This window comes from Sus scrofa, chromosome 17 (assembly GCF_054392235.1).
Source record: "Sus scrofa isolate SSC_HxYL_T2T_F1_AM1 chromosome 17, Sscrofa_HxYL_maternal_Yorkshire_Landrace_v2.0, whole genome shotgun sequence".
Taxonomy (NCBI): Eukaryota; Metazoa; Chordata; class Mammalia; order Artiodactyla; family Suidae; genus Sus; species Sus scrofa.
Window position 1 is genome coordinate 21,749,549 of NC_139399.1, and position 26,108 is coordinate 21,775,656.

Sequence of the window (26,108 nt, forward strand, 5' to 3'; positions counted from 1 at the left end):
GATAGAGTCTAGAGTCGCTGATGGATTTTCCTGCTAATGTAGTTTTAATGAGTGAGGAATGTCACTCTTGAACAATCGAGAACCTTCTAGCTTTCCCTGCGGAACAAAGAGAATGGATCCCATCACTGACATTTCCATTACCGCAATCTGGAAACATCGTCATTAGAGATGATGGATGTAAGATTTTAGTCCAAGCTGCAACTTCTACAGCAAAAATACCACAGAACCTTATTCTGAATAATTCAATGACTTTTCTTTTCTTTTTGTCTTTTTGCCTTTTCTAGGGCCGCTCCCGAAGCATATGGAGGTTCCCAGGCGAGGGGTCTAACCAGAGCTATAGCCGCTGGCCTACGCTAGAGCCACAGCAACGCTGGATCCGAGCCATGTCTGCGACCTACACCACAGCTCACAGCAATGCTGGATCATTAACCCACTGAGCAAGGCCAGGGATCGAACCCACAACCTCATGGTTCCTAGTCAGATTTGTTAACCTCTGAGCCACGATGGGAACTCCTTAAATGACTTTTCTAAGCCAGAGCAAACTGCAAAGGGTAAAAAGCAACCATTTGTAATCAGGTGGATTTAGAGGCGCATAAGTCAGTTTTTATTCCACCTGCTTCAAGTGGAACTGTGTCAGCCTCCACTCTTTTGTTGCCAGGGAGAAGAAACTTTTGCCACCAGATTTTTTTTTTTTTTTTTTTTTTTTTTTTTTTTTTTTTTTTGCCATACCTGTGGTGTGCAGAGGTTCCCGGGCCTGGGATCTAACCAGTGCCACATCAGCGACCTGAGCTACGCAGTGACAATGCGGGATCCTTAGCCACTAGGCTACCAGGGAGCTCCCTCATAATGATAAAAATAATTTAAAGCTTTTTATCCTTAAGCTACAGAAATGAAGAGGTATGAAAGGACATTCAGTATGGCAAAATGAGTTAAAGTCCATGGAGGAAATACCTACAGTTGTTTTAAGGATTAAAGGAGTTGTATTACAGAGTTCCCTGGTGGTGCGGTGGGTTAAGGATCTGGCATTGTCGCTGCTGTGGCTTGGATCACTCTGTGGCTTGGGTTTAGTCCTTGGCCCCAGGAACTTCTCCATGCTGTGGGCAGGTCAAAAAAGAAATAAAGAAGTTGTATTTCAAGCATTTAGTACTGGTGCTGGCTCATAGGACACATTATTATATGTTAGCTTTTTTTTTTCCTAGCTGCACCTGAGACGTGTAGAAATTCTTGGACCAGGGATCAAACCCCTGTGCAGCAAAGCCAGACTCTTAACCTGCAGCACCACAAAGGAACTCTGTGTATTAGCTATTCGTCTTTTTTTGTCTTTTTAGGACTGCACTGGTGGCATATGGAGGTTCCCAGGCTAGGGGTGGAATTGGAGCTGTAGCATAGCTGCTGGCCTATACCAGAGCCACTGCAATGCCAGATCCAAGCTGTATCTGCGACCTACACTACAGCTCATAGCAACACCGGATCCTTAACTCACTGAGTGAGGCTAGGCATCAAACCTGCATCCTCATGGATAATAATCAGATGCACTTCCACCGAATCACGCTGGCAATTCCTGTATTAGTTACTCTTATTCCTGCTGTGTCCTTCTGTATTAGTCTCTGATGGCTGATTGCCATCAGTTTAGTGGCTTAAAACAATACAAATTTATCATCTTATACACCTGCAGGTCAGAACTGTTAAAAGCAAACTAGCACATATTTCAAATTTTAAGAGTTTAATTGAGCAAAAATAAATTTGAATCGGGCAGCACTGAACCAGAAGTAGGAGAGCTCCACTGCCAGAAGCTCAAGGAAAGATTTTTATAGAGAAAAGGTGGACGCAAAGCAAGGAAATTGATGGGCTGTAGCTTGAATGGCTGTCTTAGTTGGGGAAGTCTAGTTGGCTGTTTGTGGTGGCCTGTCCTTAGATTTTGATTTCTTTTTTTTTTTTTTTGTCTTTTTGCCATTTCTTGGGCCGCTCTTGTGGCATATGGAGTTTCCCAGGCTAGGGGTCTAATCAGAGCTGTAGCCACTGGCTTATGCCAGAGCCACAGCAACATGGGATCCGAGCCACGTCTGCGACCTACACCACAGCTCACGGCAACGCCAGATCCTTAATCCACTGAGCAAGGCCATGGGTCGAACCCGCAACCTCATGGTTCCTAGTCGGATTCGTTAACCACTGAGCCACAACAGGAACTCCATAGATTTTTGGTTTCTTAACTGTAAGGCATTTGCAGCCTAAAGTTTCAGTTTGCTTACGTAGACTGCTAAGGCATTAAAGGCGCCCCATTTGATGGCCTCCTTGCTTAATTAAGCAGGAGTTTAAAATGCCCCTGCAGGGCTGCATTCCTTCCTTCTGGAGGGTTTAGGGAAGGTTATATTTCGTTGCCTTTTTCAGATTCAAGAGGCTACCTGCATTCCTTGGCTCATGGCCCCATGTCACGCTTTTCTGTTTCCATCATCTTATCTCTTTTTCTGATTCTGACCCTCCTGCCCCTTGTGATGACATTGGACCTATTTGGATAATCCAGAATAATCTTTAAATTTCAAGATCCTTAATTTTTTAATTTAATTTAATTTTATTTTTTTGGCTCTTTAGGGCTGAACCTGCTGCATATGAAGTTCCCAGGCTAAGGGTCAAATTGGAGCTGCAGCTGAGGCCTATTCTACAGCCACAGCAACACCAGATCTGAGCCACATCTGCAACCTATGCTGCATCTTTTGGCATCACCGGATCCTTAACCTGCTGAGTGAGGCCAAGGATTGCACCCATGTCCTCACGGAGATTACGTAGAGTTCTTAACCCACTGAACCACTATGGGAACTCCAGAACTCCTGCTTTTAACTTTTAGATAGAGGGCCCATTCCCAGACTCGAGCTATCACTAGAGACATCTGCAAAGAATATGATTTGGGTGCAGTGAGGGAATCAGGGCCTAGAGATCAGAGTGCACTCTGTGTCTCACTGTCTCTTCTGGCTCAGCAAACATTTATTTATCAAACATTTGCTTTTCCAGAGTTCCTATCGTGGTTCAGAGGTAACGAGCTCAACTAGTATCCCCAAGGACACAGGTTCCATCCCTGGCCTTGCTCAGTGGGTTGAAGATCTGGCATTCCCAGTGAGCTGTGGTGTAGGTCAAAGACGTGGCTCTGATCTGGCATTGCTATGCCTGTGGTGTAGGCCAGCAGCTACAGCTCCTATTTGACCCCTAGCCTGGAAACTTCCATATGCCACAGATGTGGTCCTAAAAAGAAAAAAAAAAAAAAAAAAGTTTGCTTTCCCATCTCCATGAATTGCCTTCCTCCCCTTTGAAGTCCCAAACCAATACCTTCAACATCCTCTTTTGTCTTTAACAGAAGATGGTATTTAAGGATTTAAGGTGACGGCTTCCGCCATTTTGGTGAGGTCATTCGTCTTCCTGGGTCTCTCCCGTGTACACATTATGAAACGTTTGTTTGATTTCCCTTGTTAATCTGTTTCCTGTCAGTTTAATTCTTAGACCAGCCAGAAGAACCTAGAAGGTAGAGGAAAATGGCTTCCTTCCCAATAACACTGTCTCTTATTTGGTCTGCCTTGTCTTTCTAATCTCACTTCCCCCATTTTCCTGTTAGTATTTCCTGAATCATCAGTCAAATAAATTACTTGCACTTGAATCTTATTCTCAAGGTCGGCTTTCCGTGAACCAAAACCAGGATCCTGGAGCAATTCAGTAACTTGCCCAAGGTCCCATAGCTACTGAGTGACAGGGGCAGGATTTGAACCCAGATCTAACTGTACGGCTTATGCCCCCTGCTGTTCCTCTTAACTAGCTTGTTGTTCATTGTATCTGAGGGAGATGATTGACCCAGGAGGTTATCAAGCTAGAAATGGCCTCTTTTCAATTTCTTGATTTGGAAGGAGAGAATTCCTAGAGGGTGGATGGAGGCTGCAGTTCAGCCACCTGTGCCCCTGTGGGGCTGGGATATTGTGCATCTCAGGCTTCAGCTGCCTGTTGCACCCTAGGCAGCCTGGGATGCCACACACAGGGTCATGGGCAAGGTGGAGTAGTTGGACTTGTGTTATTATTTACTGGACTTTAAATTCAGCTTCAGGACATAGTGCAAGGAACTGGCTCACAAAAACATGCACACCCTGAACTTTATCAATATATACACGTGCCTAGGGCAGTACACATCAGACATGGACCCATGACTCAAGCTGTGGGAGGCAACTTTGCTGGAATGTGGCTCCTCTCAAAGGTAGGTCTCCTAGAACGTGGCTGTCAGCCCTTAAACTGCCTGCACTTCTGGAGAAGAAAAAGAAACAGATAGGCTATCTCACTCAAAATTTCTCTCTCTCTTTTAAGCCTGTGGGGCTGAAACTGGCATAATTTTAATTTTTTTTTTTTTCTTTTTAGGGCCACACTCATGGCATACAGAACTTCCCAGGCTAAGTGTCAAATCGGAGCTACAGCAGCCAGTCTATATCACAGCCACAGCAATGCGGGATCCAAGCTGCTTCTGCAAACTGCATCACAGCTCATGGCAACGCTGGATCCCTGACCCACTGAGCGAGGCCAGGGATCAAACCCATGTCCTCATGAATACTAGTCGGATTTGTTCCTGCTGTGCCACAATGGGAACTCCTGGCATAATTTTAAATCTGATTTCACCAGGACAAAAACTCACTCGAGAGGCCAAGACTGATTTTGCCGAAGTCTTTCGATTCTTAAGAGCTGTTCCTGCCAAAAAGCCGTTGCCTTGTGGGGTTTATGTATTTATTCTGTATTCAAACTCTTTAGTCTCTAGAGAAGAAACTTCTGGGAAAAAAACCCAAAGAGTTAACATTAATTAACTTTCAGAATATGAGGGGGGAAAAAGGGTCACATTCAGAATACTGCAAACCTGCCCATTCACAGATATAAATGGCACATTTCCCTGAGGGTCAGATGCCACTTGGTTCAGATGCTGGTTTTGTTACCCACTCACAGAATAAACCCTTAGGCAATCGACTTAACCTCTCAATCAGTTACCTGATCACTGAAACGAAGATGACAGTACAGTTGTTGACTGCATCCTTGCTGGGGATCCTACAGCATGGTTTGTGCTGGTGCACTCACTCTTGGTGGGTTAAACCACCTCTAATTTGGTGAGCTAACCACCTCCTGAACCATTTCAAGAACCCTAAAAAATATGAAGGTTTAAGAAATCCACACATTATTGACTTTTTATCTGCTTCATTCCTTATTTCTGGCTTTCTCTTCAACTATGAGCTGATAACCTATGGGCACTGAATCCACCTTAACAATTTTACATTATAATATACTTGTATATTGTAGTATATACAATAATAAATATTATATTACTGATACCATGTGTGGCTGCACAGCATTTCATACAAAATTATAATACAGATTTTATTCAGAGTATGGTTGAATCAAATTTTTTTTTTTTTTTTTTTTTGTCTTTTTTTGTTGTTGTTGCTATTTCTTGGGCCACTCCCGCGGCATATGGAGATTCCCAGGCTAGGGGTTGAATCAGAGCTGTAGCCACCGGCCTACGCCAGAGCCACAGCAACGCGGGATCCGAGCCGCGTCTGCAACCTACACCACAGCTCACGGCAACGCCGGATCATTAACCCACTGAGCAAGGGCAGGGACCGAACCCGCAACCTCATGGTTCCTAGTCGGATTCGTTAACCACTGCGCCACGACGGGAACTCCAAATTATTGTTGTTCTTGTTAACAATTTGGCAATAGCAGCACTCTTTGTTCATGACAACACAGGGATATAAAAGTAAGTGCCACATAAACTGACCAAATTTTTTTTTTTAATAAAAATTTTTTATAATTTTTTAAACTTTTTTTCTTAAGTATATGTGTACTATTTTTTTCTTTATTTTGGGCCACAGCCATGCATGGCATGTGGAAGTTTCCAGGCCAGGAACTGAATCAGAAACAGCGCCGCAAGGTAATGCAGTGACAACGCCAGGTCCTTAACCAGCTGTTCCACAAAGGAATTTCCTGAACCAAACATCTTTTAATCACAAAATCTTTTAATCACAAAAGTGATTTGTACGTTGTAATTCATTCAATAAGCTATTCTCAGAAAAAAATGAACAAATCTAATTTTACCCTCAATTAAGTACAAAAAAATTGTAAACTAACTTTCTTTTTTCTTTTTTCCATTCTTCTTCCCTCCCTCCCTCTCTTTCTTCCTTCCTTTGTTTTTACCCATGACATATGGAAGTTCCCAGGCCAAGGATTGAATCTGAGCTGCAGCAGCAACACCAGGTCTTTTATCCACTGCACTGGGCCAAGGATCGAACCCACACCTCTGCAGTGACCTGAGCTGCAGCAGTCAGATTCTTAACCTGCTGCACCACAGCAGGAATTCTGTGAACTATTTTTCCAAAAATTATTGACATCATCCTGCCTGAAGAGTTTGGGACTAGAGCTTTTCCCCACTACAAAGATGTTAAAGGATCTCTATGCGAAAAAGGAACAAAACAGAAATGTTGCTGAATAAATCACCTTGCCACCTGTTCTCTAGCTGCAGTTTCACAGGGATCCACATGTCTAGAAAAACCGAGGTCTCAGGAGAGGTTTAGAGCACAAGGGATGAAGAGGCAAAGGAAGGGAAAGACCGTGAGGCCAGCTGTCCACAGCTGTTGGGGGGAAGCCCTGGAAAGCCTGGGAATTGGAGATGCTGCTCGTGTGGCTGAGCTGCAAGTGTGGCTGGTTCCTTTCTCTATACCAGATGCCGTTTGCCTGGAATCAGCTCAGTTCACCAAAAAAAGGAAGTGTGCAGTCATTTTCAATTACAGCTTCTGCAGATCCCAGAGGCATAGGCAGCTCTTGAGCCCAGGCTGGGATGTAGCTGCCTTGCCTGAAAACAAAGGGGTCTTTTCCATTTTCCACCATACGCTTTTTCATGGTTGGCCCCATTGATGGAGCAGAGAAATCAGAAAGTCTGCTGTAAGCAAACCAGTTTTTGGACATCTTTGTTAGCAAAACAACCCAAGTCATTCAAGGTTAGCTTAAAATAGAACACCCCAGTAACGTGATCGGCATGGAACAAAGACTGTGCAGCAGAGAGGGGATGACAGACAGAAAGAGATACCTCTGGCTGGCAACCCTGCAGAGACTTCCAGGAACAAGCAGGCAGCAGGCTCGGAAATGCCACTGACACTCTGGTGTGTCAGCCCTGCCCAAAGGCCCCAGATGCTCCTTGGTTCTCTACGGCCTTTTTGTGTCATTAAAATAGACTCTCATAAAGCACAAGTTTCTGAACAGAAATGAAATATTATCCCTTTAATTAATATGGGGACCTGAGTTGCAATTAATAAGATGAAAACTATGAAGAACTGGCATCTATAGGAGTTCCCTGGTGGCTCAGTGGGTTAATGAAATAATTCAGTATGTCATCTGTTTTGTGCCCAGCTTCTTTCATTCAAAATGATAATTATAGGCGTTCCCTTGTGGCTCAGCAGAAACAAAACTGATCAGTATCCATGAGGATTATGGTTTGATCCCCGGCCTCACTTAGTGAGTCAGGGATCCGGCATTGCCGTGAGCTATGGGGTAGGTTGCAGATGAGACTCAGATCTGGCATTGCTGTGGCTGTGGTGTAGGCTGGCAGCTGTAGCTCTGATTCAGTCCCTAGCCTGGGAACTTCCATATGCAGCCCTTAAAATTAAAAAAAAAAAAATGATGCTTATAGGATTCATCCCTGCTCTTGTGTATATCTTAAGTAGCCTACTAAAAACAATACAAAACTGATTACAAAGGCAAATCTTGAAAATTTTGTTCTTTTCATCTCTTATACCAAAGAAAAGAAATATAAGATATACTCACAAGGAAATATCATGATTTTCCACATATTTTAACATTATCAGGATTTCTGATTTCTATGGGAAATGAGTGCAGTCACAGCTTCTGAAATCCTTCCCCATTTGATCTGCTCTCTCACCCAGGGTGAGGGAAAGAATTCCTGAGCTGGCGACTCCCCAAAAACGTTTAAAATTTTGTTTCTTTGTGTTTTGTTTTTTATTTTTTGCGATGCCTGCACCACAGCAGCAACCCGAGAAGCTGCAATGACAATGCCGGATTCTTAACCTGCTACACCACAGGGGAACTCCAGAAAATTTGTTTCTTTATATGTTATCTCTAAGTGTCAATTTCTCATATTTTTTCTTACTTCTTACAATCACGGATAACTGCCTATATTTATGTTATCACCTTTGAAAAATTCTCATGCTGTGCATGTGCCTAGACTTCTGGGATGAGAAGCAGGTTGGTATTACTTGTTGGTTAAATCTGCTCTTGGTTTCTACCCTGTCAATAAACCTTGCCATTTAGATATTTCTGTCCTTCAGTCATAAAGAAGCTTCAGGGAAACTAAAACTTCTGCAAAGCAATAACAACAACAAGAAAGAAAGAAAAAAAGAAAGAAAGAGAGAGAGAAAGAAAGAAAGAGAGAGAGAGAGAGAGAGAGAGAGAAAGAAAGAAAGAAAGAAAGAAAGAAAGAAAGAAAGAAAGAAAGAAAGAAAGAAAGAAAAGAAAAGAAAAAGCAGTCTTTCCATTTTGCAAATTATATATCTGATAAAATTTTAATATCCAAACTGGAGGTTTCCATTGTGGGTCAGCTGGTTCCAAACCCAACTAGTATCCATGAAGATGCAGGTATAATCCCTGGCCTTGCTCAGATTTGCCATGAGCTCTGGTGTAGGTCGCAGATATGGCTCAGATCCAGCATTGCTGTAGCTGTGGTGTAGGCCTGCAGCTGTAGCTCTGATTCAACCCCTAGCCTCAGAACTTCCACATGCTGCAGGTGCAGTACTAAAAAGACAAAAAGACAAAAAAAAAAAAAAAAGTATCAGTACCCCCATGTTAATTACAGAATTATTCATAATAGCCAAGACATGGAAACGACCCAAGTGTCCAACAATGAATGAATGGATAAAGAAAGTGTTATACATACATATGTATACATATATATACACACACACACATACATACACATAGGTGTATATGTGTGTGTCTAAAACGCTGAAATATTTTCAGCCATGAAAAGAAAAAAATTCTGTCATTTGTGACAACATAGATGGAGTTAGAGGGCATTGTGCTGAGTGAAATGAGTCAGAGAAGGACATCAAGTATATTATCTCGCTTATAGGTGGAACCTTAAAAAGAAGAAGGAGGAGGAGGAGAAGAGGAGGAGGGGAAGGAGAAGAAGAAGAAGAGTTCATAAAGAGAGATACAGAGAATCGACTGGTGGTTGCCGGAGAGGGGGTTTGGGGGCTAGGCGAAATGAGTGAAGTTTGTCAAAATAAAATAAATCAATCCTGGGGATGTAATGCACAGCCTGGTAACTACAGTGAATAATACCGTATTAGATATTTGAAAGTTGCTCAGAAAGTAGATCTTAAAATATCTCATCATAAGGAAAAAAATGGTAACCATGTGATGATGGAGGTTAGCTAGATTTATCATGGTCATCATTTCTCAATATATACCGACAGTGTATCATTATACTGTACACCTGAAAGTAATAGAATGTTATGAATCAAGTATACCTCTGTTTTTAATTTAATTTATTTAGGGGGAAGCATACGGAAGTTCCCAGGGCAGGGATCAAACCCATGCCACAACCGCAACCCAAGCCACAGCAGTGACAACACCAGGTCCTTAACCCACTGGGCCGCCAGGGAACTCCTATATCTTCATTTTTTAAAAAACAAGCTTCAGGAATTTCCTGATATTAGCCATGAATCTTAATTCTCAATTTTCTCTACTTTAAAATCCTGTATTAATGTCAAAGTTAAGAATCGTTGGAGTTCCCACTGTGGCTCAGGATTGGCGGTGTCTCTGGAACATTAGGATGCAGGTTCAATCCCCAACCCCGGCACAGCATGTTAAGAATCTGGAGTTGCTGGAGCTGCAGCATAGGTCACAACTGCAGCTCAGATCTGATCCCTGGCCTGGGAACTCCATATGCCGTGGGGAGGCCAAAAAAAAAGAGTCATTACTCATTTGAGGAGACTTATTTGGTTATGAAGAGACAAAAACCAAAGCCAATGAAACACAATAAATCATGAGGAGATTATAGAGTGTTGTAATTATGGCTGTGTAACAGATTATCCCAAAGCTCAGCAGTGTTAACAGCCATTTCCTAATCTCACCGATGATAATCTGTGCTCTAAAATTCAGACAGAAATGTGATGGTTCCATGCCTCGTGTCTGGGGCCTCAGCTGGGAGAGTCAGTGGCTGGAGCTGGAATCACCTGAACGTGAGTGCACTTTACTGACGTCTCCGAAGGGTGATGCCGGCCATCAGCTGGGAGCTCTCATTTTCTTCTGCACAGATTTCTCCATGTGGCCTCTCAGCACCGGGCTCGTTTGGGCTTCGCACAGCATGGTGGCTGGATTCCCCAGAGTAAGCAGCCCACAAAGAGAGAGCCAGGCAGCAGGTTTTCATGAGTCAGCTTTGGCAGTCAACACAGCAGCCTGACTTCTGCTGTACTCAGCTGGTTGGAAGGGTTACAAGCCCTTCCAGCTTCAAGGGGAGGAGAAATAGAATCTACCACTTGACAGCAGAATTGCAAGTTCTAGAAGAGCATGTGGGACAGGCAATATGGTTCTAGCCATTTTTGGAAAATACAAATTTCGATAGCATTCTACGGGAAGCCAGGGGCAATATGGAAATGCAGGTGTTTAACGCTATATTTAAACGGGGGAAAGGCCTAAAGGTGATTTCAGTGTTATATACCCGTTTCTACTTTATAGGAAACATCCTACTTTAAACCCACATCCATTCTATAAATAAATAGTCTACTACAAAAGTGGGCTTTATAATTCAATGATCAGCATCAGTTCCTATCTGCCACTTTCTCTTTGGCCAGGTTCCTCACCCCCTTTGCCTCTGTTTCCTCATCTGTAAAAATGGGAGAACCACCCCTTATCTCTCAGAGTTCTTGAGATTAAAAGAAACAATTGCTTCGAAGGTTTTGGGGGCAGACTGTACTTTCCTAAGATGGGTGAACAATATCTTCTATCATTTATTCTTCTACAATGTGACCTCACCCCTCCCTCATCAAAAAGTATAATTCCTCTCCCTGTGAATCTTCAACTAACAGCCAACAACAGAAGTGATGTAGGTTGCAGACATGGCTTAGATCTGGTGTTGCCGTGGCTGTGGTGTAGGCCGACAGCTACAACTCAGATTTAACTGCTAGCCTGGAAACTTCCATGTGCCTCAGGTGCAGCCCTAAAAAGACAAATAAAAAGATGAGATAAAATAAAATAAACTGCTGAGTTTGGAGAGCTTTTTTTATGTAGCAACAGTTAGATGACACATAGCTATAGAGGTTAGTTTTTTCTTTTCTTTCTGAGATTAGGAACCTATAAGGACAGCGACTTTGAGAGGAACTATAACAAACATTACATAGTATATACACTGACCAAAGAAGCAGGGGAGCAGGGGCCAGAGAGCCAGTCATTCCTGGCAGAGCTGCAGCAGACTGTGTGCCAGCAGGCAGATGCCAAGTGTTCAGAGCTGGGCAAAGGATGAGGAAAGGCTAGGTCATTCGGGGCCGACACATCACAGCTCAGCAGGGAACAGGTCCATGTTGCTTGCCAGCCTCCATAGCATGACGCACTTGGGAAGAACATAGTTTGTTTAGTTCGGAGAGCTGGAGTATTGAGATGCAATGGTGGGTAGAAAGTAAAGGAAGTGGAATCGACTGCGGGGTTCAACTCAAGATGGATTAACACCATAAGCCATATTCATCCTTCAAAGGAAGGTGGTGCACTTGGCTTGCTTAGGGCTCTTGTTGGTATCTGAGATGATCAAAACCAATAGACAAGACATAGAGCAGGTCTTTGTAGATGGAAAATCTTCCTCGTAAAGCACCTGGCAATCTTTCTATTTCCAGTATATTTCCCAGAAGGAAACTGACGTCACATGCAAATCAGGTCACCTGAGGAGAACTTCACAGACTGTTCACAAAGATGTGGGCAGGTGAAGGGAAATTAAAATGGAAGGTGCAGTAGAGTGAGGCTAGCAAGAATGGGGAGCCACTTACCTAGGCCTGAAGGGTCAATAAGCAGCAGCAGTTACATAGGAGAAGAACAGCCTCTTGGTAGAACCTCTGGTTTTTAGGGGACGGATGCATCCAACCTACAGCAAATTTCAGGGAGGAATCCAGGAAGTTCTCCAGCTTTACTCTCCTTCTGCCATCACTCATTTTGTCTGAATCCAAAGGGAAGGGGCCTATTGAAGCAGACCACAAAGGCCAGTCTTTTAGGGCAGCGAACGGAATGGAGAAAGGTCGTGATTGGGCCACAGTTAGACACCTGGTATCCATGTCATCTGCACATTCAATTCAGGACAACACTCTGAGGTTGGAGCAGAAGGAGGACAGTGAGGGCCTCTGGAGGAGGTGGTGGGTTAGGGCTGGCATGGGCTTCCAGTCCTGGGTCCTTTCTCAACTGTGGAACCAGTGTTATCATCCGTAAACCAGGGCTAATCAACTGAGATAATGCGGACAATATTGGGAAATCTCAGTAGAATCCCTGTAGATTAGCCTATAAAAACACCATCAGTTTCCCATCCTATTTACTCATTAATTTACTCATTTATCAAGGTTTCTTTTTTTCTTTTTTCTTTTTTTTTGGGGGGGGGATCTTTTTGTCCTTTCTAGGGCCACTCCTGTGGCACATGGAGGTTCCCAGGCTAGGGGTCTAATCAGAGCTGTAGCCGCTGCCCTATGCCAGAACCACAGCAACGAGGGATCCGAGCCGTGTCTGTGACCTACACGACAGCTCACAGCAATGCCAGATCCTTAACCCACTGAGCGAGTCCAGGGATTGAACCTGCAATCTCATGGTTCCTAATCGGATTCATTAACCACTGAGCCACGACGGGAACTCCTATCAAGGTTTCTCAAACTCCGAAGGTAAGTTTTTATTGTGGGGGGCTGTTCTGTGCATTGTAGGATGGTAAGCAGCACCCCTGGCGTCTATCCTCAAGATACTGATAGCCACACCCCATCCAGGTGTGACAACCCAAAATGTCTCCAGACCTTTCCAATTGTCCCCTGGCAGCCAAATCACCTTGGGTCTATCACTGCATTCATTCATTTGAACAACATTTAAAGAGCATTCATCATGTGATAGGGACGTACTGTATGCCAATGGGATGTGTATTTTATTCCTCAAACTCCCTAGGCTAGTGAGGGAGGCCAACATTAGACATGCAAATAACTCACTTTGGAGAGAAAGTCAGTTAACAGAAGATCTGTATGACCTTCCCAAGCCAGTGCCAGTCTAGAATAAAATCCACGGACATGGAAATGCGAGGCTGTACGGGGAATTTTTATTGGTCATTGACATTTCTAAAGTTTGGATTTTCTTTGTCTTGACTCTCCAGATACCATATACGTTGAAAGTTCAATTTAAAGAACATCTGTTATAATTGAAAGATTACTGGAGTTCCCATTGTGGCACTGCAGAAAAGATTCGGACTAGAATCCATGAGGTTGTAGGTCCCATCCTTGGCCTCCCTCAGTGGATTATGGATCTGGCATTGCTATGAGCTGTGGTGTAGGTTACAGATGGAGCTTGGATCCTGCGTTGCTGTGGCTGGGATGTAGGCCCACAGCTGCAGCTCCGATTCCACCCCTAGCCTGGGAACTTCTGTATGCTGCGGGTGTGGCCCTAAAAAGCAAAAATTGGAACGTTACTGTGGCAGGTTAAAATGGCTGCAATTTCTTTGCCGCTTTCATCATCAAGAGGTAGAGTCTAATTCCTTCTTCTGGAAAATGGAGAACTGGAAACTGCCTGGCTTGTGGAACTGATGTTGTGTGCCTTCCAAATCTGGGTCTTAGAGAGATCTAATCTCTGAGAACGAGCACAGAGGAGCCGTCATATAAGTGGTCTATATATCCTGCCAAAAAGAGAGGCTGTGAACAGGTCCCAGAGGATGCGTTTCCATGTGGAGATAAAGGCCATGTATGGAGCTCTAAGAGGCCAGATGTGTAAGTTAAGACGGCTTTTTTTTTTTTTTTTTTTTTGGTCTTTTCTAGGGCTGTACCCGTGGCATATGGAGGTTCCTAGGCTAGGGGTCTAACCGGAGCTATAGCCGCCATCCTATGCCAGAGCCACACAATGCAGATCCGAGCCGAGGCTACAACCTACACCACAGCTCATGGCCATTTTGTATGTTTCACCTAAGTGAGCCTTCGGCCTCCAGGTGACTCCACCCCAGCTACCATCTGACTACAGTCATATGAGAGGGCCCATGAGAAACCAGCAGAAGAATTACCCAGCTGATTCCAGTCAGCCAACAGATCCATGAGAGAGAACAGCAACAGATAAACAAAACAGTCCCTAAAGTCTTAGTGAACATAAGGATGGAGATGATCATTGATCTATTTATTGCAAAAATAGTGGTTATGTATGAAATGAATAGGCTATATCAATCAGGGTTCCTTTGGGAGCTAGGGACAAAAGCCCAACTCAAGCTGCTTAGGGAAAAGGTGGAAATTTTTGGCTTGTGAAACCCCGGGAAGAATTAATTCACCTAACTGCAGGACTATCAGGAGTGATGTTTACAGAGTTAAATGCATTTTCTCTCCATCTCTCATTTCTACTTTCTTCTCTGTGCTGGCTTTATTCCTGTTCACTACAGACTAGCATTGTCTGCCTGGTAGGAAACATGGCTATGAACAAATCCCCAGTTTCACACTTACAAATTATACTATTAAAGGAAGACTACTTCCTTTGTTTACGTGCAGTATGTAAAATCCCAAGGATAGAATCTGATTGGCCAGGCTTAGGTCAATCATTATCCTTGGAACCAATCATCTGTACTGAGGGAGGATAGGTAAATCATATAAGAAAAAGCAGGTTCCCAAATAGCCGTGGGGGTAGGTAAGGATGGGTATCAATTAAATTTTGCAATTTTATAAGCCATCCCCAAACAGAAACCATTTAGTTTTTATTTTTTGGCCACACCCGAAGCATGCAGAAATTCTTTAGCCGAGGATGGAACCTGTGCCAGAGCATTGACCTGAGTCATAGCAGTGACAATGCCAGATCCTTAGCCACTAGGCCACCAGGGAACTCCAGCAACCATTTAATTTGCTTACAATTTTATTGCTCAAATGGGCATTTTGTCTGCCTGGGCTTTCCATGCTCAGCCTGGATGGTCTAGGATGGCCTCACTCAGTTTTTTGGCGTTTGGTAGGCTGATTGGTTTGGAGGCGGGGGAGTAGAGGGAAGCAATTCACCCCCATACCTGGCACTTAGTTTGATATCAGCTGGGGTGCCAGGATGGCTTGGCCATATGTTGCTCATCACCTAGCCGGGTAACCTGGGCTTGCTTATGTGAGGGCAGAAGAGCTCCCAACACCACGGGTAAGCCCCAATGCACTTTTCAAATCTCTGTTTGCATCTCATTTACAATGTGCCATTGGACAAATAAAGTTACATAACTAAGTCCAGATTCAAGTCACCAAAAGATTGTTTCCACCTCTTTGCCCCCCTACCGCCTCCCCACGCCCCAATTTTTAGGGCATATGGGAGTCAACCTGTGGCATATGGAAGTTCCCAGACTAGGGGTTGAATTAGAGCTGCAACTTCTAGCCTATGTCACAGCCACAGCAATGCCAGATCCAAACTGCTTCTTCGACCTAGATCACAGCTCATGGCAACACTAGATCCTTAACCCACTGAGCAAAGTCAAGGATTGAACTGCATCCTCACAGATACTATTTAGGTTCTTAACCCACTGAGCCATGGCAGGAACTCCTAATTCCACCTCTTGATGGGAAAAGTTGCAATACATCAAGGTGGTCTTCTTTTCCCCCAATAAATCATTGTGAGAGTTCCCATCGTGGCTCAGCAGAAATGAATCTGACTAATATCCATGAGGACACAGGTTCGATCCCTGGCCTCACTGCGTGGGTTAAGGATCCAGCGTTGCCATGAGCTGTGGTGTAGTTTGCAGAGGCGGCTTGGATCTGCCATTGCTGTGGCTGTGACATAGGCCAGCGGCTACAGCTCCGATTGGACCCCTAGTCTGCGAACCTCCATAGGCCTCAGGTGCGGCCCTGAAAAAGACAAAATAAAATAAAATAAATCAGTGCGTATGGGGGTGGGTAGGTGGTGAGGTGATAGTGGAGATTTTCAAGAGGAATGATACAGACAAGCCAGCTCATGTTGACAGTACATATAAACTGAATTCCCTATAATTATTCTGAAACTTCCACTTGGCCTTAGCAATAAATGCACAGTCACAGAGATGGGATATGTCAAGTTATAAATAGAGATTCGATGGAATGACAGTATGTACGTAAATGACCAGTTAAGTTCTCTCAGTTTGCTTCAGACCTTCATGACAGGCTAGTTAGCCATTTCCTGGCCTCGGCATATTTCTGTTATGAACATTGTCCCAGGATTTTGTTTTAGAAGCTTTGGCAGCTTCCGAAAACCAACTGCTTTGCTGGAAAGTGTTGTGAAAATCAGATCCTGCTGTCTGTTAGTCATAAATGCGTCCTTTCCAAGAATGGGCTCTCCAAAACAATATTTTCTAACGCTCCTTGTCTAAAAATAACTACAAATGACTAGAATCGTTGCTTCTAGGGGTCGAGCCTCAGCCACTATAGAAGCAACGCTGAGTAGTTATGTTGTGAGCCACACGCAAAGTCCTCATTGCTTCTACAGATAACTGAATAGATGAATCTAGAACAAAGACCAAATGCATCAGCAATTTGGTCTCTTAGAACTGCTGTTTGGGGGGTATGCTACTTTTTAAATAAAGAGGGACATAAGTTCTTAATAGCATCGTTGTGTAATGACTAAAAGCATGGACTCGAGTCAGAGTTCAGGGTTCGAATCCTGACTTTTGAACTCAGCACGACCTTGGACAAGTTGGTTAACCTATGTGCCTCAATTTCCTCATCTTTATTTATTTATTTATTTATTGCCTTTTTGGGCGTACCCTTGGCATATGGCAGTTCCCAGCCTTGGGGTCAAATCGGAGCTGCAGCTGCAGGCCTACACCATAGCCACAGCAATGCCAGATCCGAGCCACATCTGTGACCTACCTGGCATCTTGCAGCAATGCCAGATCCTTAACCCACTGAGCAAGGCCAGGGATCGAACCTGCATCCTCATGGATACCAGTCAGATATCTGCTCATGGATACTGCTAAGCCACAACAGGAACTCCTCAATTTCCTTCTCTCTAAATGAAATGTAATAATAGACTCTACCCCCTTATAATTATTACAAGGACTAAATGAGTTCATATTTCTGAAGTCCTGGAGTTCCTGCTATGGCTCAGGGGAACCGAATCCGACTAGTATCCATGAGGTTGTGGGTTTGATTCCTGGCCTCGCTCAGTGAGTCAGAAATCTGGCATTTCCATGAGCTGTGGTGTAGGTTGCAGATGAAACTCGGATCCCTAGTTGTTGTGGATGTGGTGTAGGCCAGCAACTGTAGCTCTGATTGGATCCCTAGCCTTGGAGCTTCCTTATGCCGCGAGCGTGGCTCTAAAAAGACACACACACACACACACACACACACGAAATCCAAAGTTCTGACTCCTGCTTGGGATGGAAACAATTACACAAAACTGGAAGGCTTCTTAGAAACACTAGTAGATCATGAGGATGGTGATTTGGGTCCTTAGTCATCACCCAAAAGACCATGACCTTTTCCCTTGCTGATTAAGAGCAACAGCAGCTCAGAGAGAGAAGGGTAGTGAAATAGTATTCAGTCTATTTGCAAGTTGCTATTTGCTGCACAAGGCTGGGGACAGAGGTGGAGAGTGTCAATATTGTGGTTGAGAGAATGTCAGAGGATTTTAATCAGCAGCTTTCTCGGCCTCCTCTTTCCATAAGCTGTGTTTTTGAGTGAAGTCAAGCGTTTATAAACTGTTATGAAATCACAGTCTGGATCTATCAACCCACACATGTAAGCCAGCCTTGGCTTTCTTGAGCTCTCTATCAAAAAAGCAGTTCCATTCAAAAGAATAAGCAGCTGACATTCAAAAGAATAAGTATCTGGTATAATTATTCAAGAGACCTTATTAAATAGGCCAATTCTCTACCTCACATTCTTTAAAAGAATTTCAAAGAATACAAGGTAAATTTAAATGACTAGAAAGAAATGAGGAAATTCCGTAGCGACAGCATTGGAACAGTTGATTAAATCACAAGACTTTGTTTTGAGATCGATTAAATCACCATCTGCCCCACCCCAAATCCTCATCTCAGCTGTCATCGCTCCTCATCGTCCCTCCCGTCTGCAGAGTAAAGGCAAATATTTGTTCAATAGAAGAATGAATGTCTTCTTCCACGTAACTGACCTCACAAAACCCTTAATTAGGAAGTAATAAGTCCCTGAACTCCCAGTCTGCAGATGTTTCTTACTGGTGTGCAGAGTTGAAAGGAGATTCAACCTAGCAAAATAGATCCAAATTCTACCTCAGAAAAGGGCTCCATTCCAACGGATCTATAATTACTAACATTCTAAAGGTGGGGAAACCCAGACAAATGAAAATAAGGATTTTTTTTTTCCTACTGAATAGTTTGCATCATTTTTTAACCTCACTCTCAGGCTTCGCCATCTGATTCTTTTTCTCTTCCCTTCCCCCCCTCAAAAAAAGGCAGGGGCAGTTCCCATTTTGGCTCAGCTGCAATGAATCCGCCTAGTATACATGAGGATCCGGGTTCCATCCCTGGCCTCACTCAGTGGGTTAAGGATCCAGCATTGCTGTGAGCTGCGGTGTAGGTCACAGATGCACCTTAGATCTGGCATTGCTGTGGCTGTGGTGTAGGCTGGCAGCTACAGCTCTGATTTGACCCCTAGCCTGGGAACTGCTATATGTCATGGGTGCGGCCCTAAAAAGCAAAAAAAAATTTTTTTAGAAAGGAGTTTCCCTCATGCTTTGTTGCCTCATTGGCCACATTTTACAAAAATAATTTTTAAGAAAATGCTAAGGGTATCCTTTAAAATAAGATTTATTTCTGGATTCTATGAGGTTTCACGAAATTTCTTCCACATTGAACTCTGGCCACATGAACAGCTTGGAAAAGATGAACTGCATTGGAGGAAGAAGGAGAGGCCAGCTCTGGATGGATCCCCAGATTAACGGGGTTGAGACATCTGTTATTCTTAAGAAACAAGCTGGGGAAAATGGTAAGATTCAGGCATCCTGTTAAGGTTGTTGTGTTTGCCGGCGAGAATGTGTCTTTCTACATTTGTGGCTCACCTGGGTACAACACTGTGTTGCTGCAATGGAAACTGTCCCGAGCTTAATAGCACCAAACAACCATCGTTTTTTGTTGTAGGTTTTTTTTTTTTTTTAAATCCATACCAGTGGCATATAGAAGTTCCCTGGCCAGAGATCCAACTGCGGCAATGCCAGGTCCTTAACCCACTGTGCCACAGTGGGAACTCCAACCACCATTTTATTATAATTACAGATCCCAGGGGTCAGGCATTCAAAAAGGGCACAGAGGGATATCTCGTCTCTGCTCTGTAACACTCGGGAAGATTCAAATATCAGGGAGTGACCTGACAGTTTGAGAGCGACTTCATCTGTAGCTTTGCTTACTCACATATCTGGCAGGGCTTAGTTGGCTGAGAGCTCAGCTGGGCTGGGCTAGGGCACCACAAGCACAGGGTCTTTCCATCATGTCTCTGAGCTTCCTCCCAGTAAGAGGGCTGTGTTCTAAGTGTGCGTATCCCAAGAAAACCCGGGCGAACCTGCGCTATCTTTAATGATCTGGCCTTTGAAGTCATACGTAATGTCGGTTGCAACATAGACATGGGCCCACCAGTTTGAAAGGGAGGGAACACAAGCTATACCTCTTCTGTTAGTTACATTACAAGAACAGGAAAGAAGGGAGATATTAACTGTGGCCATCTTTGGAAAATATAAAGTGCCATACTGGGCATAAAATATATTTTACTTTTTTAAGGAGTTCCTGTTGTGGTGCAGTGGAAACGAATCTGACTAGGAACCATGAGGTTTCAGGCTCGATCCCTGGCCTCAGCGGGTTAAGGATCCGGCATTGCCGTGAGCTGTGGTGTAGGTCACAGACAGGCTTGGATCTGGCGTTGCGGTGGCTGTGATGTAGGCTGGCAGCTATCACTCCGATTAGACCCCTAGCCTGAGAACCTTCATATGCCATGGGTGCGGCCCTAAAAAAAGACAAAAGATAAAAAAAAAATACATTTTACTTTTTTTGTTTATTTTTGTTTTTCAATGGTAATTATTTTTAATTTTTTTAAAAAATTAATCAGTTATTTATTTATTTTATTAAATTATAGCTGTTATGGCTATAATTTGAATCTTGTTGTGGCTCAGAGGTAACGAACCCAACTAGTATCCATGAGGACTCTGGTTCAATCCTTGGCCTCACTCAGTGGGTTAAGGATCCAGCATTGAGGTGAGCTGTATCGTAGTGTGGATCCAATGTGAGCTTGGATCCCACAGTGCTGTGGCTGTGGCTGTAGTCTGGCAGCTGTAGCTCTGATTCAACCCCTAGCCTGGGAACTTCCATGTGCTGCAGGTTTGGCCCTAAAAAAGCAAAAATAAATAAATAAATAAATAAAGCATAGTTCATTTACAGTGTTGTACCAATTTCTACTGTACAGCAAATTGATCCAGTCATACATAAATATACATTCCCTTTCTTATATTATCTTCCATCATGTTCTATCCCAAGAGACTAGTACAGTTACCTGTGCTATACAGTAGACCTCATTGCTTATTCATTCTAAATGTAATCATTTTATTTTTTCCTTTTCTTTTCCTTTTTTTTTTTTTTTTTTGCCGTGTTCCAGGGCCAGGGGTCGAACCCACACCACAGCAGTGACAATGCTGGATCCTTAAGTTACTGAGCCACCAGGGAACTCCCATTTTACTTTTTCTCATATGGTAGTGCAGAAGCTAAAAATATCTCAAGATTTTGAATCTGTTTGGTTAGTTGAACAAAAATAATGAATATACTTTCCCATATAGACTGATGGGAGGGAAACAAACTAACATTTTGCTTATTAACAGTCAAGACAGAAAAAGTGAGAAGACTGGTAAGCACATATATTTTGATAATAAGAACTCCACCTTTAAACCTGAGACTAGATTAAATCTGAACTGAGAGTAGTTAGAGTGAATAGGAGGGGAAGCTTGGTCAGATCAACAACAGACTCAGGCAGTTACCATTGTGACTCAGCTGTAATGAATCTGACTAGTATCCATGAGGATGCAGGTTCAATCCTTGACCTCACTCAGTGGGTTAAGGATCCGGCATTGCTGCAAGCTGTTGTGCAGGTAGCAGATGTGGCTCAGATCTGGCGTTGCTGTGGCTGTGGTGTAGGCCTGCAGCTGCAGCTCCCATTCAACCCCTAGCTTGGGAACTTCCATGTGCCACAGGTGTGGCCCTAAAAAACCAAATAAATAAATAAACAGATGTGGGGAGAAGCTCGGGGAAAAAACAAATTTGCTAAAGCCAAGGATAACTACAGCAGAAAATCTCTATGGAGAATCAGTCTCAAACCAACAAATGAATCCTTGGGTTAAATGCAGCATTAATGCCTAACATCTTTTTCCCTCCTAGAACCAAATTATCTACCTGTTTAGAGGCTAGCTGAAAGGGAGTTTTCTGCCCAATTTCTCCTTCGCTTCTTTCTTCTCCTGCTTTTTTCTGACACTCAACTCCATTCCAAGTTGATTCCCAACACCAAAAGGGCAAGTACCTCTGGCGAATTGGTGGGAGACAGTGCTCTTCCACCCCACTGCACTTCTGGTACATTTCTGCTGGTAGCCTTGAATGCTATAGGGGGTTCCTACAACCACCTGAAAATGTGTAGAGTGATAGGATCTGTCTTCTTAATTAGTTTGGAGTGTTTCTAAATTGTGGTATCAAAGGAAGGACCCTGACAGCAATGTGGGCTGTAGAATTATGGCCCCTCCAAGATATTTATTTATGCATTTTCTTATTTACTATTTTGTCTGTTTAGGGCTGCACCTGTAGCATATGGACGTTCCCAGGCTAGGGGTCGAATTGGAGCTATAGCTGCCCACCTACGCCACAGCCACAGCAACAGCCACATGAGATCGGAGCCGAGTCTGCCACCTACACCACAGCTCATGGCAATACTGGATCCTTAACCCACTGGGTCATATACGTTTTCGCTGAGCCACGATGGGAATCTGCAAACCAGTTTTTGAGTAGCCTTGGTACAGAGTTCTTTTCCTTCAGAGTATTTGTCTCATTTTGCAATGATTCTTTCATTCCTTAATTCAGTGGTTCTCAAACCTCAGTGTGCATCTAAATCCCGTGGAGGCCTCGTTCAAACCCACAGTGCTGGCATCCACCCCAGAACTTCTGAATCAGCGAGTTTAGGGTAGGGCTAAGAATTTGCATTTCTTTCTTTTTTTTTTTTCTTTTTTCTTTTCTTCTTTTTAAGGCCTTACCTATGACATATGGACGTTCCCAAGCTGGGGGTCCAATCAGAGCTACAGCTGCCAGCCTACACCACAGCCACAGCAACGTGGGATCCAAGCCTCATCTTCGACCTACACCACAGCTCACAGCCATGCAGATCCTTAACGTAATGAGCGAGGCCGGGGATCTAACCTGCATCCTCATGGATCCTAGTCCGATTTGTTTCCACTGCACCACAATAGGAACTACCAAGAATTTGCACTTCTAACGAGTTCTTAGGTGATGTTGATGCTGCCTGTCAGGGACCGCACTGTGAGAACCACTGCCTTAGTACAGGGTCTCTCATCCTGGCCTTGATTGACATTCTGGGCCAGATAATTCGTCACCACAAAGAGGTTGTTCTGTGTGCTAGAGAATGTTTAACAGCATTCCTGGCCTCTACTCATGAATTGCCAGTAGCAACACCTCAGGTGTGGCAGAAATGTCTTAGACATTCCCAAATGTCCCCTGGAAGGCAAAATGGCCCCTCGTTGGAAACACTGTCTTAGAGGGATTATTTGCTTTATATTCATCTCCTTTATTCTCTAAGCTTCACAAAAGCAGGAGCCTATTTATTGTATTCCCAATGCCTAGTGTAGGCTCTCAACAGATATTTGTTCAACAAATGAATGAGTCTAATTCCAACAGAGTTTAAGACCCTTTCGAGCTTCTTTCTTTTATGGACTCCTTTCCTTGTATCTGCTCTCTGGTCACCAAAATGTGTGAAAAGAAATTTTCCTGCTGGAACTCTCATGGCTCAGTGGTTAACAAATCCGATTAGTATCCATGAGGACTCAGGTTCAATCCCTGGCCTCGCTTAGTAGGTTGGGGATCTGGCATTGCTGTGAGCTGTGGTGTAGGTTGCAGCTGCAGCTCTGATTCGACCCTTAGCCTGGGAACCTCCATGTGCTGTGGGTGCAGCCCTAAATATATATGTATATATATATATACCAAAAAAAAAGAAGAAAAGAAATCTTCCTGCTGCTATCCTACCCAGAACAGCAAGGACTTTCTTCTGGATTTCTTTGACCAGGAACATAGGGGTTCAAGACATTCCCCAGTCTCTGAAGTTGTCCATTGTGATATCATATCAGTTGTCCCAGAGAGGGAAGAAAAAGAGGTTTTCCTTTCCAGGATAAGGTGCAGAGTGATGCTGGATTCCCCACCCTGGCCACATCCAGCTCCACCACACCACTGGGAGAAGAACAGGAGGGGAATCCAGCCCCTGCCCATGCACGATGTCCTGGGGGGCGGGGGTGGGGAATGTAACCAAGGAAACCATTGTGGCTCAGCAGGTTACAAACCCGACCAGCATCCATGAGGATGTTGGTTCGATCCCTGGCCTAGCTCAGTGGGTTAAGGTTCTAGCATTGTTGCATGCTGTGGCATAGGTTGAAGATGTGGCTTAGTTCCTGTGTTGCTGTGGCTGTGGCTGCGGCGAAGGCTGGGACCTTCCATATGCCATGGGTGAGGCCCTAAAAAGACCCAAAAAAAAAAGATTTCCTGAGAGGTGGCAGGACCTCAGTGGATGGATGTCTGTGGAGGGTTGGAGTGGCAGCGAGGATCTCAGTGTCCAAGCCTGGGGTCACTGAGCGCCTCCATAAACCTCCTAGAGTGGCAGGGCCCAATGGTTAATGACTAGGCCTCCAATCTTTTTTTCTGTATTATTATTATTATTTTGCTTTTTTGGTCTGTGCCTGGAACATATAGAGGTTCCCAGGCTAGTGGTTGAATCAGATCTGTGGCTGCTGGCTACGCCACGGCCATGGCAATGCCAGATCCCAGCTGCCCTTGCGACCTACACTACAGCTCAAGGCTATATCAGATTTTAGCCCACAGAGCGAGGCCAGGGAGGGAACCTGCATCTTCATGGACAATGGTCGGGTTCATTACCGCTAAGCCACAGCTGAAACTCCCTGTATTTTATATCGCATTTCTATGCTTTAACAGTGAGACTCTGGAAATAATATCTGAACCCAAAGCACAAGTCAATAATGAGAATTTTCTGAACTGTGACAGGCTGCTCGAAAGAGGAGACTGCTTTGGGCCAGTGTACTGCTGCTCTCCAATGACAAAATCTTACAGAGGGCCGACTGTGACACCCAAACACAGCTGGCAGGGAGGAGAGGCAGAGAGGCCGAGGATTCAGAGCCTGGGCAGGCAGCAGGCAGGAGCTGGGAGCTGGCAGAATTGGTGTCAGAGTGTATTCCTGTTCCTGCCTGTTTGACTTCCTCCTCCTGCCACATTATCACTAAATCTGGGGCAGCCTGGTGAGCCTGTGCTACTGCAGCTGGAGTAATTAGGAAATAAATGGTTCCATTCTGGGTTATCTTGGGCCACAAACATCTTGCTCTTTGTGCCAGCCAGGTCTTCAGGCCAGATTTTGTGAATGCCGGAGGGTGGTTGAAGAGTTGCTCATTCACCTGTGGGGAGATTAGCAATCACTGCGCTTTCAGGACGGTGAGAAGGAAATTCTCATAGGGAGGGTAGTGGAGCAGAAACTCCTGGCTCAGGGAGAGTGTGGGTGTCATTGTACGTTGCCTTCCTGGATTCATGGACTCTGCGGTATAATATAGAAGTTGCTTGAGGAGTTCTGCTGTGGTTCAGTGGTGATGAACCTGACTAGGATCCATGAGGATGCAGGTTCGATCTCTGGCCTCACTCAGTGGGTCAAGGATCCAGTGTTGCCTTGAGCTGTGGTGTAGGTCAGAGATGCAGCTCAGGTTCTGCATTGCTTTGACTGTGGTGTAGGCCAGCAGCTGCAACTCTGATTCAACTCCTAGCTTGGGAACTTCCATGTGCTGTGGGTGAGGCTCTAAAAAAAAAAAAAAAATTTTTAAATTTTAAAAAAAGAAGTTACTTGAGCTAATTTAAGAGACAAGGAGGTGGGAGTACCCTTTGTGGTTTAGCAGTTAATGAACCCGATTCGGATCCATGAGGGTGCAGTTTCGATCTCTGGCTTTGCTCAATGGGTTAAGGATCTGGCATTGCCATGAGCTGTGGTGTAGGTCACAGATGTGGCTCAGATCCCCATTGCTGTGGCTGTGGCGTAGACTGGCAGCTATAGGTCCAATTCAACCCCTAGCCTGGAAACTTCCATATGCCACGGATGTGGCCCTAAAAAGCAAAAAAAAAGACAAGGAGGAATTTGCACCTGTATGATACCTGTATTGGCACAATTCACAGGCCAGAAGCTGGATGTGGGGGGGGGGGGTTGGGATTGCCCTTTGCACACAGAAGTATATGGAATGATAGGCCAATGGGGACCTGCTGTAGAGCACAGGGAACTCTACCCAATATTCTGTGATAATCTATGTGGGAAAAGAATCTGAAATATGTGTACTAAATCACTTCATTGTACCGCAAAAATTATCACAACGTTGTAAATCAACTATACTTCAATAAAACTTTAAAAAAAAAAAGAAGAAGAAGAGCTTTAGGAAGTGGGGGCAGGGGGAGGGGAGCCTGGAATAGGGAAAGTCTCTCTCTCTCTCTCTCTTTTTTTTTTTTTGTCTTTTTGCCTTTTCTAGGGCCACTCCCGCAGCATGTGAAGGTTCCCAGGCTAGGGGTCCTATTGGAGCTGTAGCCGCCGGCCTACGCCAGGGCCACAGCAACACAAGATTCGAGCCGAGCCTAC

At 44.2% G+C, this 26,108-nt stretch overlaps 1 protein-coding gene across 6 annotated transcripts in view; it reads right to left on the minus strand.

The window, feature by feature from the left end:
• GPCPD1 (glycerophosphocholine phosphodiesterase 1) overlaps positions 1 to 16,680 on the minus strand; it is a 162,784-nt gene extending 146,104 nt beyond the window's left edge. For 3 of the 6 annotated variants that reach the window (XM_085004458.1, XM_085004459.1, XM_085004455.1), the window contains exon 1: positions 16,630 to 16,680. The gene's annotated coding sequence lies outside the window, so the exon portion shown is untranslated. Of the gene's footprint in view, positions 1 to 16,623 lie in introns of all 6 variants that reach the window. The other 3 variants (XM_085004456.1, XM_085004454.1, XM_085004457.1) reach the window with 2 other exon arrangements.
• Positions 16,681 to 26,108: the final 9,428 nt, after the last annotated feature.